Genomic DNA, 6000 nt, shown 5'->3' with positions numbered 1-6000 from the left:
ATTGTCAGTGGGATCAATTTCTTGATTTCTTTTTCTGCTGCTTCATTATTGGTGTACAGAAAAGCAACAGATTTCTGTAGGTTGATTTTGTATCCTGAGACTTTACAGAATTCATGTATCGGTTCTAGAATTTTTTGGTGGAGTCTTTGGGTTCCCTATGTAGAGCATTATATCATCTGCAAAGAGGGAAAGCTTGACTTCTTCCTTGCTGATGGATGCCTTTTATTTCTTTTTGTTGTCTAATTGCTGAGGCTAGGACTTCCAGTACTATGTTACATCGTAATGGTGAGAGTGGACATCCCTGTCTTGTTCCTGACTGTAGAAGAAAAGCTCTCAGTTTTTCCCCATTGAAGATGACATTAGCTGTGGGCTTTTTGTATATGGCCTTTATGATGTTGAGGTATGTTCCCTCTAACTCTACCTTATGGAGGGTTTTTTTTTATCAAGAATGGATGTTAAACTTTGTCAAATGCTTTTTCTGCATCTATGGAGAGGATCATACGGTTCTTGTCCTTTCTTTTATCAGTGTGGTATATCACGTTGGTTGATTTGCAAATATCGAACCGCCGTTGCAGCCCGGGAATAAATCACGCTTAATCACGGTGAATGATTCTTTTAATGTACTATTGGGTTTGATTTGCTAGTATTTTCTTGAAAATTTTTGTGTCCATGTTCCTCAGGGATATTGGCCTATAGTTCTCTTTTTTATTGGAGTCCGTGTCTGGTTTTAGAATCAGGGTAATGCTGGCCTCATAGAATGGGTTTGGAAGTTTTCCTTCCATTTCTGTTTTTTGGAATAGTTTGAGAAAAATCAGTATGAACTCTTCTTTAAATGTTTGGTAGAATTCTCCTGTGAAGCCATCCGGCCCTGGACTTTTGTTTGCTGGGAGATTTTTGATTATTGATTCAATTTCTTTGCTGGTTATTGGTCTGTTCAAGCTTTCTATTTCTTCCTGTTTCTGTTTTGGTGGTTCATAGGCTTCTAGGAATCGATCCGTCTCTTCCAGGTTGTCCAATTTGTTGGCATATAGGTTTTCAGAATATTCTAATTGTTTGTATTTCTGTGGTGTTGGTTACTTCTCCTCTCTCATTTGTGTATTATTTACTTAGGTCCTTTCTCTTTTCTCTTTGATAGGTCTGACTAGAGGTTTTTCAATTTTATTAATTTTTTTCAAAGATCCAACTCCTGGTTTCAATGGTCTGTTCTACTGGCGTTTTTTGTTGTTGTTCTTGTTGTTGTTACTATTGTTGTTGGTTCTGTATCATTTACTTCTACTCTCACCTTTATTGTTTCCCTTCTGCTGGCACTAGACTTCATTTGTTGTTCTTTTTCTAGCTCCTTTAGGTGTAAGGTTAAGTTGTTATTTGAGATTTTTCTTGCTTCTTGAGGCAGGCCTGTATTGCTACATACTTTCCTCTTATGACTGCTTTTGCTGCATCCCAGAGGTTTTGGACCTTCATGTTTTCATTTTCATTTGTTTCCATGTACTCTTTGATTTTCTGGTTGATCCATTCATTCCTTAGTAGCATGCTGTTTAATCTCCCTGTATTTGTGTTCTTTCCATTTTTTTTTTCTTGTGGTTGACGTCAGTTATCATAGCTTTGTGGTCAGAAAATATGCATGGTATGATCTCAATCTTTTTGTACTTGTTGAAGCCTGATTTGTGACCTGGTATGTGATCTATTCTGGACAATGTCCCATGTGCACTTGGAAAGAATGTGTATTCTGCTGCTTTAGGATGGAATGTTCTGAATATATCTGTTAAGTCCATTTGGTTCAGTGTGTCATTCAAAGCTATTGTTTCCTTGTTGATTTTCTGCTTAGATGATCTGTCCATTGCTCTGAGTGGGGTGTTCAAGTCCTCTGCTAATATTGTATTATTATCAATGAGTTCCCTTACGCTTATTAATTTTTTAATATATTTGAGTGCTCCAACATTGGGGCATAAATATAATGGTAAGATCTTCTTGTTGGGTGGTCCCCTTTGTTATGATATAGTGCCCTTCTTCATCTCTTGTTACTTTCCTTGGTTTAAAATCTAGTTTTAAAATCTAGTTTGGTTTAAAATTTAGTTTGTCTGATATAAGTATTGCTACTCTGGCTTTCCTTTCATGTCCGTTTGCACGATAAATATTCCTCCACCCTCTCCCTTTCAGTCTGCAGGTGTCTGTAGGTCTAAAGTGAGTCTCTTGTGGGCAGCATATGGATGGGTCTTGGTTTTTTTAGTGCATCCTGACACCCTATGTCTTTTGATTAGAGAGTTTAGTCCATTCGCATTCAGAGTAATTATCGATAGATATGTATGTAGTGCCATTTTATTACTTGTTTTGTTGTTTCTGGAGATTTTCTCTGTTCCTTTCTAGACTTTGTTGCTTTTGGTCTTTCCTTTCTACTGAAAGAGTCCCCTTTAATATTTCTTGCAAGGCTGGTTTAGTGGTCACGAAGTCCTTTAGTTTTTGTTTGTCTGGGAAATTCTTTATCTGTCCTTCCAATCTGAACAGTAGCCTTACTAGATAGAGTATTCTTGGCTGCAGATTTTTCCCATTCTGCATGTTGAATGTATCCTGCCAGTGTCTTCTGGCTTGCCAAGTGTCTGTTGAGAAATCTGTAGCTAAGCTATGGATATTCCCTTGTAAGTTAGGGACTTCTTGAGTCTTGCTGCTTTTAGAATTTTTTCTTTATCACCCTATTTTGCAAATGTAATTACAATCGGTCTTGGTGTTGGCCTGCTTTTGTTGATTTTGACGGGAGTTTTCTGTGCCTCTTGGATCTGGATGTCTGTTTTCTTCCCCAGATTTGGCAATTTGTCATCTGTAATTTCCTCAAATAACCCTCTGCCCCCCTTTCTCTCTCTTCTTCTGGGACTCCTATGATAGGAATGTCATTAGGTTTGATAGAGTCACTGAGTTTCCTAAGTCTATTTTCTTGTTCCATAATTCTTTTGTTCAGCTTCATTATTTTCCATTATTTTGTCTTCTATGCACTTATTCAGTCCTCTGTTTCTTTTATCCTTGTTGTCATTACATCTAGTCAGTTTCAAATCATTGTTATTGCATTTTTCATTTCAACCTAATTGGTTTTTTGCTCTTTTATATCTTAGTAAAGGTCTTCCTGAAGTCTTCCATTCTTTTCTCAAACCCGGCTAGTACCCTTATGATTATTCCTTTAAATTCTGATCAGGCATATTACTTATATCTGCTTTGATTAGATCCCTGACCATGATCTCTCGCTCGCTCTTTTCAGAGGAATTCCTGTATCTTGGCATTTTGTCTAGGTGTCTGTCTTCTTCTGCATGTTAGAAGAGCCTGTTATGTTTCATGTTCCTGAGAGTATTGCTTATGAAGAAGAGTCATACAGTGTTCAAGGCCTGGCGCTTCAGGTGGTGTCTCTGGTATGTGCTGCATACTCTCTGCTCCTGTGTTTTGGCTGCTCTATCCCTCAGGCCTGTCATCTGAAGAGGCTCTCCTTGCCTGCAGTGGGGAGTGTCTGGATCTTGGCCTGAGTGTGGCAAGTTTTAACTAGGTATGCTATGGTCTGCTTGTTAAGTGAGACCTGATGCAATTTCCAATGGAACTGAAGTTTTGCAGAACTCTGTGGGCAGTAGATGTGGCCTGTGCAGGGGTTCGTGCTGGTCTTCTGGGGAAAGAGCCCACTGCACGGGCATTGGGCACATCTGCCTGAGAAAAAGCGGAACCAGCAGAACTAGGAGGGACAGGACTTTGGGTAAGAAGGTTAGGCAGCCTGTTTTGGCATTGTGATGTTTAACAAAGTTGGTTTATGCTGAGGGGCCGGGGATGGAAATAGTGCCAGACCGGTCCTTTGTCCCTGGAGAGGGGAGTCAGTGCTTGCTACTCTCTGGCAATCTCTTCCTGAGTGGCAAATAATTTCCTCTCATGTGTCACAGGGGTTTTCCAGTGTCTGTCTCTGGGTTGGTTGCCTCTGGAGCAGCACAGTGCACTGGGGCTCTACCCAAGCCAGGCCTACCACCTTTTAAGATTTTAAACTTCAGGGACCTGGGTGATAGGGACCTGCGCTGGTCCTCTGGGAAAGGGTCTCGCGGAGTTGGGACTGATGCAGGTTTGACTCAGAAGGGTAGTCGTGCCAGAGTACAAGGGTGTGACATTTGGAGCAAAGCAGGCTAAACAGCCAGTGTCCCAGTTAGCAGCCCTCAGCAGGTGTCTCTGCACCTGTGGTGGGGGGTGGGGTGGGGAGGTGAGAAATGACACCCACCAGTTCTTTATCTCAGAGAAGCAATGCCACAGGTGCCCTCCCAAAAGTATAGTCATTCTCCATGTGCCCCAGGTGATCCTCAGATTGCACAGTCAGCCCTGTGGCTGTTTGCCTGCCTTCTGTCCAAGAGTAGGGAGAACCCTGAGATCTCTAACCCAGCCAAGCCTGAGGACCTCCAAAACTCCACTCTTTGAGTACCACTGGTTTCAAAAACTCAGGAAAATCAGCCCCTTTCATTTTCCCAGTCAATGGCTTTGGGTAAGTGCTTTTGGGCTTATCCCTGTGCCTTCTTCCATCTTTTGCCTTTCTCTGTGATCAGGGCTCCCTCCCCTCCCAAGAACCCGCAATCTGTTTCTCCCGCAAACCTATGTCTCCACACTTCCTACCTTCCTTGATGTGGCCCCTTCTCTCCCTCTAGTTGTGCAGTCTGTTCTATCAGTTCTCAGGTCAATATCTTGGGTATTCAAAATGAATAGACAATTATCTAGCTGTGTTCAAAGGACTAGGTAAACCTAGGGTCCTCCTACTATGTGGTCATCTTTGACAAGAGGACTTTTTAAATGAGTGGTGCCCAGCGGTAGAATAGTCTGTCCCACAGGGTTGTGATTTCTCCATTTACATATAGGTTTCTCCATTTATATATAGGTTTGTTTTAAAAGAAGTTGGATGGACATCTTTCAGGAAAGCTAGGAAGAAGTTTGGGCTGCAGGACTTCAAAAATTCTAATAGAAAAATCTTTGAATTTTAGAGTATAGTATTTGGCTATGTCTCCCTCTAGTGGCCATTGTTTAGAATTAACAAAAATGAATTCATCATTTCAAACCCAAAGGCTAGGGTTTGTGGCTTTCAGAATATCCTAAATTCTGTGTTATTCTACATGAAATTCAGATAGGTATCTGTGCATTTATTGTTTGAATAACACTGATTATTTCTCTAAATCTGAGGTGGCTGGATCAGGAAGATGCCATTGACTAGTAGACTTCTGTACCAGGCATATAAGTTTTAGGGATGGAGCATAAGACAAATTAGATTCCTACCCTCATGGTGCTTACATTCTAGTGTAGAGAAAAGACCATCAATAACCAAGAAATAAGAAACTTGAAACCTTTAATTAGTACTATGCAGGAAATACACAGGGAGCTGTGACCGGGGCTAAGGTGGATAACCTATTTTGGATAGGGTGGTCAGGGAAGACTGCTTTGAGGAGATAAGATGAGAAGAGGCAGAAGGATACTCTGGGAAGGCTCTGTGATAGGAAAGAGCTTGACCTGCTTTAGTTGCTAACAGAAGGCTCGCACAAGTAGAACAAAATTAGCAAGTGGCATAAGGCACAGTTTGTGGTTGGAGGAGACAGCAAGAACCACAGCTTGCCAACCCTTTAGGCCATGGAGAAACCTCAAAAGCCATGGGAAGTTCTCTAATGGCATCTTTCATCTTACCTTAACAGGTTGCATTTATTTTAAAAGTTAATTTTTTTGAAATTATTTATACCTATGCTTCTAAGCAAATAGAAGAAATATTTTTAAATGTGAATTTGATTTTGTCTTAACTGATTTGATCTGTTGGCTCATCATAGATTTCCTTGGCACTAAACATTCTTTCTATATGGCTTTTGGTAATGAATTGAAACAGGATATTGATGGAATCAGCAGGTTCTTTGCCTAGAGTGCTATTCTCTTGAAGGAAGTGAACATTACATTCAAGGCACTAACCTCCTCCTGAGGAGAAATTGGAGAGAGCTTTCTCTTTTCATGAAAACAACTTCTGTA

Source organism: Ursus americanus, chromosome 7 (assembly GCF_024610735.1).
Source record: "Ursus americanus isolate L20-20 chromosome 7, mUrsAme1.1.p, whole genome shotgun sequence".
Lineage (NCBI taxonomy): Eukaryota > Metazoa > Chordata > Mammalia > Carnivora > Ursidae > Ursus > Ursus americanus.
The sequence above is the reverse complement of the archived record's forward strand: the minus strand, read 5'-3'. Positions refer to the sequence as shown.